At 41.5% G+C, this 16,363-nt stretch overlaps 1 protein-coding gene across 10 annotated transcripts in view; it reads right to left on the reverse strand.

Moving 5' to 3' along the window:
- The window catches only part of Ack-like (activated Cdc42 kinase-like), a 276,769-nt gene that overhangs the window by 160,255 nt on the left and 100,151 nt on the right, over positions 1 to 16,363 (reverse strand). For 7 of the 10 annotated variants that reach the window (XR_008407684.2, XM_053782702.2, XM_053782704.2 and 4 more), the window contains one exon: positions 10,167 to 10,223. The exons of the other annotated variants lie outside the window; for them this stretch is intronic. The gene's annotated coding sequence lies outside the window, so the exon portion shown is untranslated. The remainder of the gene's footprint in view (positions 1 to 10,166; positions 10,224 to 16,363) is intronic. 10 annotated transcript variants of the gene reach the window in all.

The raw sequence follows: 16,363 nt of genomic DNA on the forward strand, positions 1-16,363 counted from the left end.
AATCGGTTTTGGAAATATACAAAAATATCAAGTTTTATAACCTGAACGAACTGTAGACAACAAAAGCATTTCAACCCTTCACAAAAGTTGTGTTCATTTAATATCACATCTGAAAACTACTCCCAAGCTCATCAATAGTAATACCTTCCTTAAATCACTTACAAAGACCACTGATAAAGAATGAGAACTCTAGGCATAAGAGTTAACAACAAACTGAATTGTTTGACATCCTAATAGCATAAAAGTTAACGTATGACACTAAACTTGACACTGATTATCGATCGATCAAATTTTTTTTATCACTTCTATTGTGTAATCCCAATGTTGAGTCTCATTCGATGAGTTGTGCTATATCATACCTTGTAATGCGTTACAGTTTTATTACAGTTTCAATTATGTAAGCTTCCATTCCAATATTCTACTTATGTATGTTATAATGTTCACTTGTTGTGTACTTTGACATTGTATAGAATCAGGCCAAGCCGTACACCTGTCTCTAGTTTGTATTAGCTGTATGTCGGGACGACATACGTTAGCGTTGCCGAGCTCTCAGTAGTACCAGTTACCAGTACCAGTTACCAGTAACCAGTTACCAGTAGATGAGTCACTACCAACCGTCTGTGTGAATCACTGACTGTTCACGTTACTGCTGACCATAGCATGTTTTTGAATGCCGTTACCCGCTAGGCACTGGTGGGTCAGTCTGAGATAGGGAGCAGAGTGAGGCAGGTCGGCTATTGGCGCTTCCCATATTTTCCTTTATATACGTACTAACCAGCCTACGTGAGTATTTTTACCCCATCCACGTTATCGAACCCACATGACACATGGATTTAATCATATACTGAATTAACACTCATAGTATGTATGCCTTGTTAGGAAAAATCTAAAAAACAGACATTTATCTTAAAAATTGTAACTGTATAAAGTTCAAAACACGCACCAGGTTACGGAATCAAGGCCTGACACAGAGGCTCTCTATAAGGGTGGCAGTGTCTGAGGAAGAGCTGAAGCTGGTGTTCGGTCGTTGGGGTCGAGACGGTAGGCGGCTGTAGACAGTAGCGTGGCCCCGCCCTGTACACAAATACGCACCGTCCTACGCGTGTCTCTCAACGCATTATACCCGACAGTGTTCACCCCAACACTCCTCCGTCTTGTTCTTGCATCATCATTACCTTTGCATGTCGTCACCTTCAACCCAGCCACCATATACTAGCTCGACACTGTGTCCTGGGTTGTGAGGCACGCCAGCCTCTAGGCATTGTAGAATGAGCTACCTTAAGGTTAAACTGCGCCAGGGGAGAATCAAATTTGATCCAAGAAAGGGGAGAGTAGCTCAAATTCGTTGGATCAAAAGTTTTTCACCGGTATCAAGAAACCCCTTCGAAGGAAGAACTACCTTAGCTTGTAGTCTGCAACGAAGCCAACATACATCATTGAGCGGCAAGGACTGTATAACTGTCAACTCTGTGTCTTCCACTCCTTCCAGCCACACTGCATATATTCATAATAAGAGAATTATAAATTACCCCTAAATGAATGAAACAGATCAAAACATCTCTTGTGTGAAAAGAGAGGCATTACAGGTGAATCAAAAGAGAGGGTCACTTTGATGACCAATACATTCAATTTAAGAAAGAAGCCAAAAATGGGCTAGGGGCAAGTCGAAAAGAATATGAAACTAAATTCGCGAGAGAATCAAAGGCCAACCCAAAGAATTTTTTTCAGGTATACAGGAATAAGATTAGGGAAAAGATAGGCCCACTTAAATGTAACTCACGTCAACTTGCTGCTGTTAGTGACAAATGTTTGTCAACTGTAACATTTTTTTCATCTGCGTTTACGCAAGATACAAATGAGATCCCGGTGATCAATAATATATATGTCGTGCCGAATAGGTAAAATTGGTCAATCAGCAAGAACTCATTTAAAATTAAGTCCTTTCTAAAATTTTCCCTTATACGTTTATGTTAATGTAAAAATTAATGATTTTGTACCAAAAGAACCTTAGAAAACTTGCCTAACCTTATTATAACAAGCGCAATTTAATTTAGCTTAATCCACGTAAATATATTTTAGATAAGTTTACAATAATTTAATAATAAACAAACACATTGAAATATATTTTTTATCGTTACGTTCAGAATGATTTTTGCGAAATTACTGAATACACAAATTTTCGCTTGCCTTATTCGGCAAGAAGAGCACTGCTATTTAAGCTAAAATCGCAAATTTTAACTATTCGGCACGACATTATACATATAGGTTAGGACAAATTTTTTTCAAAATCCATACCACAAATGACAGTCCTGAAAAACTTGGCAAAAAAAAATAGCAACAGATCACTACAAACAGGAATCGAGTGTGACTCATGACCGGGTGTAGAAAAACACTCGGAACTATCATTTACTCTCCCAGAGCACTCCAACACCCATCATATACTCTCCCAGAGCACTATATACGTATATATAAACAAGAATCGTACCAGATAAGTAGAGTGTCAAATGTAATACCATTTACAAAGCGAGAGAGAAGTCCTTAGCTTCAAATTACGTACATACCAATCAGCTTAACCTCAATTGTGGGATAGTTGATGGAATCTATAATTACGGATGCAATTCGAAGCCACCTTGAAAGACATAATTTGATTAATGAATCCTAATCCGGTTTTACAAAGTGGCGTTCTTTTTGCATTCAGTTTATTAAGATCTACATTATTGAGCTTATTTATACCATAATTATTTTCTTTTCCTAGGATTAGTATTTTTAATTGTGTGTGCCTGCCATTTCTGACCACATCAACCAATACAAGACCATGATAGTGTGTACATCATGCCAGGACCATGATAGTGTGTACATCATGCCAGGACCATGATGATGTGTACACACTAGACACCCAACACGCCTGACTCATCTTTCACGGGCTCACTCCGACATACCAAGCACCCAGACAACACGTTCGCAGCTTTCGGGTAAAACAAAACACTTTCTTGAATACAATGTACATTTTTTAACATCCCAGGACTCTTTTCTCGGTTCCAAATACAATTTTCACTCCTACCCGCCTACACAATGATAATTTGTCGAAGTTAAATGATGATCTATACACCATGTGGTATGGAAAGCGTACTGGGCCAAGTGACTTTCTCTGGCGGTATGCATAAGGTTGCTTGGGTACACCAATCTGTTTGGGCAGGAACTACCCACGTATCACAAACGCCACACACTAACCGGATTTAACAGTAACAACAACAGAATAATGGAAATGGCAGAAGACATAGCGGCTTATGTAATTCTGCACCTATTCATGACTGATAACTACCACAATGGCTTGTCACTTGTGTGCAGCGCTATTGCCAGGATAATGATGAAATAACCAAATTCGTCTAATAACGAAAAACCAGACTGAACTTAACGCCTGAATACCTGAGTTACAGTGCCTACGTCGATTTCAGCGCAATGACGTCACCCAAGAGCAGAGAGAGACTCGCCGCCCTCCAACCAGCTGTGGCAATTTTTGCCCACCAGTAATGTCACTAATGTCACTTGTACATTTACCAAACCCATACTGAAAACTGTCCAATGTATGTGCGCATTCGTCTAGTTATGTTTGCAGGGATCGACCTACAGCTCTTGGTCCAAATCCCTTAATTCTTTCCAACCGGTTTTACTTATTCCTGGCCTCCATTTATTCACTACCCTAAGAATGAAATGGTGTTCTACTCCTGTGTCTTATTCTCACCCTCCATTAGCTACAATCTATGTTCAATGGCTTCCTCTCTTCACACTTCAAACAGCTTATTCTTATCCAACTCATCTAGTTCTACGAATACGCCGTATGTCCTGATATCCTTTGTCTACCTCTACAAGTGCTAGTAGGCTGGGTTCGCCGAGTCTCAAGTCTATTCTCCGAAGTTCCAGTGTCAATCTCGTTGCCAACCTTCGGATTTTCTTTGTTTTCATATGCTTAATCACGTGAGGGTTCCATGCTGGCGCCACATACTCCAATACTGACCTACCGTACGTTATGTGTAAGTACTAAATGAATCTCTGTTCTAATTTCCCAAAACACTTGTTAGATTAACTAGCATTGCATATACTACTGATGTATAAGAGTATGTGTAATTCAGGTGATATGTTTGGTGCTCCGGGGTATGGGAGTGACCGTCTAGCTTCGGCTAGGCGCTCATACTTATTAACAGGGGTCTTTCTGTGTGGATAAAGTACTGCGTACTTTGATGCAGTGTGTGTAGTTTTGAATCATGCTATGAACTGAGAGATAATGTTTATAAATAATTTCGCGAATTGTAAAGCCTACAAAACATTATCTCTCGAGTCCACAGCAGGATTCGGACCTGAAACTCGGCATCGAGTGCACAGTACTTCATCCACACAGCCAGAATGTTTAATCTCAAAAGAATTTACTTCCATTATTTAGTACTGTGATGACAAATGTACCACGTAAATAAAAATTAAGAACTTTATTTACATTCAGTTTGAGTCATTCAATGGCCACAAGTTCACTCTGAGAACCTGTGAATAAAGGTGTTATCGCCAAAGGTGTCTATTTGATTTGATATTTACTGTTTTATGATTTATGATTTCATGAGCAAACATTTACTTAAAGGATGAGCGGCGCTGCCAATAAACTCGCCCATCGAGGCGAAGGAAAAAAAAAATACTCATGGTGTGGGAAGGTATCGTGCTTTTGGGGTCGTAAGATGACAAGCCCATTTTTGTCTCACCTGGTAGCTCCATCACTCACCAACGCCCTTTTCCACGTAGTATAACAGAATGCTCATTCCACTAATCTTTAAAAAAAAAAATGTTTTAATCTTATAGGTTATGAGTGAAAAACGAAGCGTGAAGTCTTGGTTTGCAAACACTTTCACTGAAGTGTGTTTACAGCACCTGACCTTTACCTGCATGTACACCCACTAAATGGGGGAGCATATACAAACACGAATTACTATTCTCTCCCGGTGGTCTCTCCGTTACATAGTGAAGCTGTTGCCTCAAAAATAGGTAGCGGCAATAACTGTAACAGCACAAACCCCTGTTATAGGGTTCTTTAAGGAGCGAAGGTAGCAAAGGAAACAAAATGTAGACTATTAGAGCCGTTATACTGGTAAGCGTGGATGAGCCCAGCCTATCCCGTCTGGCATGTAAGGGGCATGTAAGGGGGCGGCCTATGTGCCACGGAAGTCACGTGACTTAAGGCTTGGCCAGAGAGTCTGCCTATAAATGATACTAAAACATAAATCCTACACAATACAGTTGGCACCCAGTTTAGCGCTTGAATGTATATCTCAAAGAGTAGGCCAGCTAACCCCACACAACCCAGTATATCATAATTCTAGACGGTGATGTTAATACCATTCCTACTTTCGTCCTCCCATATATTATTTGCAATGAGGTCTCCCTAAAGACATGACTTCGCCAGCTGTTTTTTTATTAAACAAGCAGCTGTTAAGTCACAATCGATGACATCAACACCCGTCTCTTGTAGGTCTTCTACTTTTTACACGTCCTGTTCCAATATAAGCTTTCAAAGTTGTTCACATTATAAGTCAATTAAGTCAAAGGAGTCAAATGGGAACCTTAGTTCAATTGTTAATGTTACACTGCTTGTCTAGCACTATACAAAAAAAAAAAATCCATAACGTGCAAACAGATGGCTGGACGGATTGACGGACACAGACACAGACGTACATGTGTGTGTGTGTGTGTGTGTGTGTGTGTGTGTGTGTGTGTGTGTGTGTGTGTGTACTCACCTAATTGTGGTTGCAGGGGTCGATACTCAGCTCCTGGCCCCGCCTCTTCACTGATCGCTACTAGGTCCTCTCCTCTGCTTCCTGAGCTTTGTCATACCTCTTCTTAAAACTATGTATGGTTCCTGCCTCCACTACTTCACTTGCTAGGCTATTCCACTTCCTGTGTGTGTGTGTGTGTGTGTGTGTGTGTGTGTGTGTGTGTGTGTGTGTGTGTGTGTGTGTGTGTGTGTGTGTGTGTGTGTGTGTGTGTGTGTGTGTGTGTGTGTGTGTGTGTGTGTGTGTGTGTGTAAGAGAGAGCGCTAGCCTGGTATGTTATCATTAATTCCTCGGCTGATTCTCACTTGAACACGTTTTCACACCAGACATTTGAGAAATCAAGTACACTGCTCGAGTGAAAGCTGAGGCTCACAAAATGGCTACGCGTTTATATTTTATATTGTTGCTTAATCCTAAAGGGAGTGTACACGCACGCACGCACGCGCACACACGCACGCACGCGCACGCACGCACGCGCGCACACGCACGCATGCGCGCACACGCACGCACGCACACACACACACACGTACGAGTTTTCCCTGAAGCAAGTTTATTCTTTTCTCTGAGGATGAGGGTCCCAAGGACAGTTCTAAAGGTGGTACCTCCCTATATATATATATATATATATATATATATATATATATATATATATATATATATATATATATATATATATATATATATAGGGAGGTACCGCCTGTGGAACTGTCCTTGGGACCCTCATCCTCAGAGAAAAGAATAAACTTGCTTCAGGGAAAACTCGAGGTTCTCCCTGAAGCTATTTGATATATATTGTATTTAATATATATTTCATTTAAAGACAAAATACATTGACAAAACATTCACAAAAATACAACAGAGAGTAAAACAACCTAGATAACAACTCAGAAATACATCTCGAATACTTCGTCCAGCTCCCTGGCGGTGGGCCGCGTGCCCAAGATGCTGCAGGCATTTCCTCTCTGCATCGCGACACTGAGTCTCTGAAAGAGGAAGCTGGTCGCTCTGTGGTCCTTGGTTTCTATGGTGAGCTTTTCATGCAGCTCTTTGAGGAACTTTAGAGAACACTTGCCCCATGCTCCAAGGGTCTCCAACCCTATTGGGATGAAGTTATAGCAAAGGGGAAGGTCTTCACATTTGCGGATCTTCTGGGTCTCCCTGTGGCTAGCAGCTCCACCCCCTTCAGCTGTGGAGTATGGCAAGTAGGTGTCTGCCAATGTGGCGGCACAGGTGTAGTCCCAGGCAATCTGCTTTCCACCCTTCCAGGGTAGCATAGTGGCTCCATCAGGACGCTTTTGACTTCCGTCAGACCTCTGCACTTGGGGTTCCCGTTGAGCTGGGCAACGGGTTGTGGCGAGGCTTCTCTTTATGTTGCATCTCTGTCCATTTACCTAACAAGAGGTAATCAGGTGCGATCCTAGGAAAGGAGTAGCACCAAGTCCTTGCATCAAGAGCCTCTCACGGCATCAAAGTACCCACCCGTAATTGGATCAATATAGTAGAATCTGACTATCAAAGAACAGGAAAAAAGAAGGTGGGCGCCTTCAAAGCACTGGTTACGGTGGCCAGAACCTCTCTCTCATCAAGGTATCTGGGCACCTTCACCATCTGGCCACAGCCCTTCCTAATCTTACTACTCAAACCCTGGTAATTATAAACAATAATATACCTTTGATATACCAGTGACCGATTTCGAGAGTTTTTCCACCCTCGCAGCCTGGTCTGAGGCCTGGCTTTTCTGGTGATCGTGACTGGCTGTTCAATCATGTTGTTGGTACTGACGGGCAGCTGGCCCACATATCCATCACAGCCTGGCTGATCTTGAACTTGGCGGAGGAAGTAATCGTATATTACCACTAAGTTTTTTTTTCTGAAGATCTTTACACTGGGGTAGCCTTTAAAAATGTGCTCTAAAAACACACTAAAGTTCGTAAAATTTATATCAAAGGTTGAAGATTTTCCTTGGATTAACCACCAGAGAATAATCCAAGGTTAGATCTGAGGAGGAGGAGGAGGATGGAAGCTTTAATTAGCTGAAACGAGTCTTTCACCAGGATGAAGGACCTCAAACCTCCCCATACTATCTTGAGGCTCATCTTACTACGTTTTACGAAATAATTATAATTTAACTTTCCTTACTATTTGTAAGTAAGGTTGTTAATTTTCAGGATTTGCTTAGTTACCCTGCATTATATATTTTTCAAGAGAATTTACATTTACTGTACCGTACTGGGAGCACAACCGTAACCTAAGTGCTGTCTCAACATCATGATAAAGCTGAAGCAAAACACTTGAACTTTAGTTACTGATGCTTCTAGATATGAATATTAGTGGTTTTATTTCATATATTTATACACTGTTTTCTTTGCTTTAGATCCTTATTCTCACATTATAATTTTTACAAGCTCTGACTTAACAATTTCCATGTGGCTTATCTGATATTAGGCAACCATAATTTATATTTCCTAGAGGTAGAACCCCTACACTTTTCTACGCTGAAATGTATATACTATACTATGGTTACAAATCCATTTTTGTCTTTGTACTTTTTTAAAATCCTTCATCTTATTAACTGTCCTATTCTTGTGGCAAAGGCCAGTTTACTAATGTTGCTGCTCTCTTCTACATATGAAAATGTAACGAACATTTGTCGATGCTAAGTGGAAACCCGCATGTCTTATTACTTAGCATTGAAGCACTTAGTACCGAAACATGGAAACTGGTTTTGCTGCCATGAAAAGTGTTGTGTGGCGCTGGTGTTGACAGTGTGACTCTGCAGTGTGAAGAAGTGGTCATGGCGGTGGTGGTGGACATTCCTTGACGCTGTGTACGCCACTGTTAAGCTGGGAATTTTTAATACATATTTAGTCTCTCTGAATTCAAGATGATACAGCAGCTTGCAAGTTTTCTTTATGTCAACTGTTTTGAACAGTTTTATTCCTAAAGCCAACCCCTATGCGCTTTATGTACCAATATTATCCGAAAAAATGACGAAAAGAGCACACAAATATTGTAGTAGTTTAAGCAAAGCAATATTAGGAATATTGCAGGAATGTGGCGAAGAAAGTAACATTTGCGTCACAAGAACACAAAAAGTAATGACTCAGCACACGCATCACCTCAACAATTGCATTACAACACACAAAACAAAACAAGAACATAATTTAAGTTGGCATTTCCCTCAAAGGTCAGGCGTAATTGTGAATTACACAACATACTCTTCCGAGACTCCCCCATTACCTGTGGAGAGAGAGAACATGAGGGTCATCAGAAAGCCCGGGTCAAAGGTCACACCTCAAGCAACTCTGAGACCAGAACAAAGAGGAAGAAAAGGCCATCACAACGGATATGTTCTGACACCACGCTAACTCCAGTGATTTGTAGTACTATCATAGTTTTACAGCATTAGTGAAACTAAGTAAAGGAAAGAAAAAACTTTAAAAGCTCAATATACAGGCTAAATGATGTTATCCTACCTTACCTTATTTCATATCTTAGCCCTAACTATAATATACTATCACTCTCTAGGGTGCGACCCACAGCAATCGGCTAATATCAAGGCGAGTGTAAAGCCTACTTCGTAACCCCCACAGATCAATAAAAAAAATTCCAGCCTGATTAAAACACAATGTAAGTAATATCTGTTAAAATGATAATTTATGGGAATTTACAATAATTCATTACACAACTACGAAAATATTGGGAACACAGATATATTTAAGCAGTAAGTACTTACAAAAGACACTAGCACAACCTTCTGGACTAGGGTCTGCTACAGCAATCTCTCTAGCTCTAGCCTGACCTCGGATTATAAGAAGTCAAGCACAACAATCCTAATCCCTCCAGTAGGATTCTGAACGCAAAGTCCCCACGGAAATTCTGGCCATACACTGTTTACCTACACTCTTCCAGGCAATTCGTCCTGCCTCACCCAATGTGGGGCATCTACACTAACACCAAGTTCTCACTGCGTAATTCCTATTGCAGAATGACACTCTTAAACAGTCTGGGAATACTCGTGAATCATGAACCATATCACCCCGAACCTCTTTGTTTATCCAGAGAGTACCCAAACTCAACACCAAGGAAACTAGCTGTTTGTTAATGAGGTACCATGACCTCTTACAAAGTCAAGTTCCCAAGGATCAACTCCCGTAAACACCCTCACAAGGTATGTACTTACTGTTAGGTGAACAGGGACTGAATGCCACTCACTCAGGAAATAGAATGAAAGATATCTGAGTTGTGAGACGAATGCTTTACCACCAAGCTAGAGCTCAGTAGTTCTTCACCAACAACTGCTAGCTACCCGAGAGACAGACATGAGAGCTCATAAGAGAAGACTAGGATACAAACCGTAATGATTAAGGCGAGGCTAAGCAGCAGGGCGCGAGCATCATACTTCAGCCACACCTGCAACCAAAATAAACACACGTTTAGCGCAAACAAACACCCCCTACACCTCAAATACTTCATACATAAATTTCAAGAGTATGAAATGGCACGTGCAAAAGAAAAAAAAGTCGCTGGTCAGTAGTAGGTTAAGATCAGAGCCAGGAGCTGAGACTAAACCTGTGTACACACCTCCACTCACCTAGCCATCTCTATCCACCGCCACCATTCACAACCAAAATAAATTACATTTTGTTTCTACATAAGAGCCAATTACTATTATATTTATGGTGCAGCTCTCAACTTATAGGAGCTACAGAAGTAAACAAGTTTGATCCGAAGGAGAAGGAGGGATTTCGAATTCTTTGGATCAAGAACGTTTCACTAGCATCAAGGCACCTTGACTGAAGGGAAGGCAGAGAGTATACAGTGTGGTGTCGACCCTTCGTACAAATGATTAAGAACACCTGCTGACTAAGAGTGGTAGTTTAGGTGCTGATGGTACGCACTTAAGTAACGTGGCCGTGATTCAGATGACGGTTATCAGTGAATCAACAAGAGGTCAAGAGCCCCTCAAGGTGCTGTGAGACACACTGGTGTTCACCTTAAGATGATATATCACAATCTTTCTTCAGCCACGCTTCATCCCCCTCCTTACCACAACTAAGCTGCTCCACTCACAAGAAATAAATCATATATTTTAAATAAACAGCCAACCAAAACAAAAAGCGACTTGAATTATTTATTAATGAATGCGATTGTGAATGAACTTGGACTAGAGAAATAATAAGAGACAATGGTGAACGTGACAGTTACTATATAGACTTTATGCCTTGTTGCATGACATATCCAACCTCCTCCATCCATTTCAGAAGCCACATTCATCATAATATATATATATATGCCCTCCACTGAATATACGAAGAATTTTCCCCAAACCCCTCATTGCTGACAAGAGTGAACTGGATAATTACCTGATCAGCCAGGCTGTGTTGCTTAAATTAAGAATGCGTGAAGGAAGCACCAACAGCCTGACTGTGCAAATTGTCAACCGGAAGATCGCATTCTATATACTACCTGCACCATAATCTCTATACGAAACGGCAGCAACACAATATTGCTAGCAGCAGAAGCTAACAGATAAAATTAAACTCCACCATAGTACTAATAGGCAGCGGCTACAATATCGTGCTAGCAAGAGTAGCAGGCTGCACCATCGTACTTGTATGCAAAAAAAGAGTAGCGGGCCACACTATCTTGCTAATATGCAACAGAGTAGCGGGCCACACTATCATCAGTGCTCAGGCAGTCATCAACAGTGAACAATAGGCGGATGTTAACAATCATTCTGAGGTACATGCTAACATAGTTAGCGCCCCATTATTTTCATTCTTGATACCGTATTTCTCACCATCTCAAGGGAAGCATCTTGGCACTTCCTTCCAAAAACACAGGTGAGGCGGTCAAACTGTGTTAACGTAACACACAGCAACCTAGAGATGTCTTTCATGGATGGAAATCTGATATGCTGGGTGATTACTTTCATTGCGGTGTTCCACAGGGGTCAGTTTTGGGCCCCTTGTGCAAGAAAGGTATAAAATACCGTTGTTAGGTAAGACATATGCAACAGTTAGGTATCTTTATTATGAAACGTTTCGCCTACACAGTAGGCTTCTTCAGTCAAGTACAGAAAAGTTGATAGAAGCAGAAGATACTTGAAGACGATGTAATCAGTCCATCACCCTTAAAGTTTTGAGGTGGTCAGTCCCTCAGTCTGGAGAAGAGCATTGTTCCATAGTAAGAAACAATATGGAGATGAAGTGACAGGATGGAGCTTTTTATAGCGCCAAGAGGTGAGACGTAGGCCACTAGGAGAGGTAAGAACTCAGATGCTGAGAGGTCAGGTCCCTCTCAAATCCAGCCGCTCTCACTAGTGGAAGTTGTCGAAGTTGATTGCAGGTCTGTACCAAGATACCCTTGTGTTGCAGTGTCTGACAGATTGAACATTATGTATAAAATACCGACAATATGAAAGTTAAGACGTTAAGATGTTGCACATGTGTCTTAACTTTCATATTTTGGGCCCCTTGTTGTTCACAATATGCATAAACGACACAGATGAGGGAATAAATAGCGACATAAGTATGCCGATGACACCAAAATAGGTAGTGAAATTCATCCTGACGAAGACATTAAAGCACTCCATTAAGATTTGAACAAGACTGATGCAATGGTCGGAGAGGTGGCAGATGCAGTTTAGTATAGACAAACGCAAAGTTCTAAACATTGGACAGGAAAATAACCATGCCACATGTAAACTAAATAATGTAGATCTTAATATTACTGATTGCAAAAAGGATTTGGGAGTTCTGGTTAGCAGTAATCTAAAACCAAGATAACAGTGCATAAGTATTCCCAATACAAGCGAACAGAATCCTTGGCTTCATATCAAGAAACATAAATATTAGGAGTCCTCGGGTAGTTCTTCGCCTCTATATATCTTTGGTTAGGCCTCATTTATATTATGCTGCACAGTTTTGGTCGCCGTATAACAGAATGGATATAACTGCACTGGAAAACATACAGGGGAGGATGACAACGTTCATCCCATATATCAGAAATCTTCCCTATGAGGATAGATTGAGGGCCCTGAATCTGCACTCTCTAGAGATGCACAGAATTAGGGGGGGATATGACTGAGGTGTAAAAATGGAAAACATGAATAAATAAAGGGAATGTAAATAGCGTGCTAAAAATATCTAGCTATGACAGGACTCACACCAATAGTTTTAAGTTGGAAAAATTCAGATTCAGGAAGGATATAGGAAAGCACTGGTTTGGCAACAGAGTTGTGGAAGATTGGAACAAACTTTCGAATATCGCCATAGAAGCTAAAACGTTATGTAGCTTAAAAAATAGGTTAGATAAATACATGAGTGGGTGTGGGTGGGTGTGAGATGGACCTGACTGGCTTGTGCTGGTGGGTCTGATGCTGTGTTCCTTCCCTAAGGGGATGTGACCTGACACGACTAGGTTGGGTCATTGGCTTAAGCCGGTGGGAGATTTAGACCTGCCTCGCATGGGCCAGTAGGCCTGCTGCAGTGTTTCTTCTTTCTTATGTTTTTGCCGACAAAATTACGAGAGCTTCAATAACGTTACACACATGTCTTTCTTAGAAAAATTCCCTTCCCAAATTGTGGATTGGTGTTGTGAATGGTTAGCATAACGGTATGACTAATTCTTCGACGTGGATAATATATCCAAAGTTATAGTGAATCTCTCTCCAGAGGGATGAGTTTCTGAAAGCCTAATAGAAGCCGGGAGACTTTAATGAGCAGTAAGGAGGACAATGGTAACGTCAAGCGGAAATACAGCAAGAACACCTCTAGAAGATCTGGTGATGCGGAGCTCCTTGCCTGCTACGAAAGAGCAGCTCACGTGAAGAATTTGATGAGGAAATGCTACCCAGATGACTACTTATGCCGCTTGACCTTTCTTCACCTCTCTTCCTCTACATCCTTGGTACTATTACCACCAACCCGGAGGCGATGGGAGGGAGTGAGGAAGGAGTAGGAGAGTTGTGGAAGAGAGGCAGGTATGTAAAAAAAAAAATGAAGTACCTTTGTCCTTTGATATACCTTTGGAGAGTTTCGAAAGTTTAACAAGCCTGGCCATGGGCCAGGCTTGTCTGGTGATTCCCTGGTCAACCAGGCTATTGATGCTAGAGGCCTGCTGCCCCACATATCCATCACAGTCTGGTTGATCTGGCACCTGGTGAAGATACTTGTCCAGTTTCCTCTTGAAGGCTAGAATTCTACACTTGTTCCAGCCGTGTTTCTGATATCTTCTGGTAAGATGTTGAATAGTCTGGGACCCCGGATGTTGATACAATGTTCCCTTATTGTCTCCACCACACCCCTGCTCCTCACTGGGTTTATTTTACACTTCCTCCCATATCTCTCACTCCAGTATGTTGTTATGGCAGTGTGCAGATTTGGGACCAGGCCCTCGAGTACCTTCCAGGTATATATTATCATGTACCTCTTTCTCCTACGCTCCAATGAGTACATGTTCAAGACTTGCAGGCGTTCCCAGTAATTTAGGTATTTTACTGACTCAATGCGAGCCATAAACGATCTCTGTATTTGTTCCAGCTCTGATATTTCTCCTGCTTTGAACGGGGCCGTCAGCACTGAGCAATATTCTAAATGCGGGAGCACTAGCGATTTGAAGTGTCACCATCGGCATTATTTCAATTGTTTTGAAAGTTCTCAATACCCACCCCGTCATCTTCCTGGCTGTCGTGATCTTTGTCTTATGTTCCTTAAAAGAAAGGTCAGCTGACATTATTCCCAGGTCTTTTACGTGTTCCTTTCATTCTATTTGGTGACTCTTGAGTTTTGTATATAGTGTTTCTTTTGAGTTCTTCATTCTTTTGATACCTAAGCAGCTGGAACTTATCACCATTGAACGTCATGTTGTTCTCCATTGCCCACTGGAAAATCCTGCTTATGCCCTCCCGTAATTTTTCAGTGTCCTCTACCGTAGTGACTTTCATGCTTTAGTGTCATCTGCAAATGATGATACAAAAGTGTGCCGGGTGTTTTTATCTATGTCTGCTCTGAGGATAAGAAACAGCAGAGGTGCCAGGACAGTGCCTTGGGGCACTGAGCTTTTGACCTCGCTGAAAATATATTTTTCATGATTTATCAAAATCGGGTATATCCGCAATTTGATAAATATAAAAAATCCTTTTATTCCCTTTTCTTCCTCATGCCTAATTTAGAGGCAGAAGGAAGAACAAGGAAGATAAGTTAGGTCATATTAATTAGGTTGTGATGATTACGAAGGCCTGAGGACTGCGACAGGTAATAACAGACTCGGCTGACCTGTCTGGCAGCTGTGAAAGTACGCAAATCCCCGAAACTGGGAAAAGGGCGGAAAGAAAATAGAAGGTAGAAAGAGGAGGAAGAAAAACAGGAGAGCGAAGAGAAGGAAAGACAAAATTGAGGAGAGAAGGGAAAGAGGAGCTAGATGGAGGTAGGCAGGTGCGGGAAGCACAAGAGGTTGTCGAGCAAGCCATCCTATTATAGTGACCACCATCAACCGCTTTCACACGCATGCCACCAATGTTACACTCTTCTATCATCAACTACTCAACCCACTCACGCCGCCAACCACCTACACACCAACTGACTCAACCATCAACTTAATCAGCCACTAAACCGCCTAACCCCTCCCAAATCTCCCCAAAACCACCCAATGAAATTCATAACACAGCCCACCTCCCCAAAATCATCCACTGAGATTCATAACACAAGCCATCAACGCATAACCACCCAAACAACCAGGGGAGAGCATACTTTATCACCAGTAGGGGAGCCCTATAGCACGTGCGGTGTGAGGGTGAGGTGAGGGAGAACGCACACACTGGCAACAAGAGCAGCAGAGAAGGTACTGCTCTTGCGACAAGACCTAAATCTCTTCTGGCCAACACGAAGATTGGCGTACCTTCTTGCTTTTTGTCGAAGCATGGATGTTCAGACTTCCTAGGCTAGTGATGCATGAGATAATTGGCGCGTGAACATGGACAGAAACAGACTGATTAATCAGGGGGTGACAGGGGAGGCTGGGCAGTACGTATGTCACACAGTAATATATGAGTACTAGATGATGAGTTGTAGTATTAGAATTAATAAAAGTAGGAATAGAGGTGAAGAGTAGAGTAAAATAATGAGAACAAGAGGAAAAGTAGTAGTAGAAAATGGTGAAGGAGGAGGCGGCCGCAAGAGAGACCCAGTGTACATGTATATTTGTTTAAGTCCATTACGGTAGCAGCTGGCCTCGACCCCTCTAGTCCCCACAATATAGCGTCAAAGAATCACAGTCACCTTCCCACAACTTAAAAGCTACATTTAGCCTTGAGTTCTTAAATACAATTGTGACCTCCCTCCTTACACCGTCATTAATTTATTTATTTTTAATCTAAAACCTAACGACTGCACCTATGTTATTAAAGCAACATTTAACATTTCACTTATACATCAATACCAGGACTAATTTAATCATCAAGCTAGAAATATAATTAAACTCTCAGTGTCTATACACTGAGATACACACGCCTCTTTTACTGAAATTGTCTTCATTAAATACAGACAGCA

Source organism: Cherax quadricarinatus, chromosome 28, assembly GCF_038502225.1.
Source record: "Cherax quadricarinatus isolate ZL_2023a chromosome 28, ASM3850222v1, whole genome shotgun sequence".
Taxonomy (NCBI): domain Eukaryota; kingdom Metazoa; phylum Arthropoda; class Malacostraca; order Decapoda; family Parastacidae; genus Cherax; species Cherax quadricarinatus.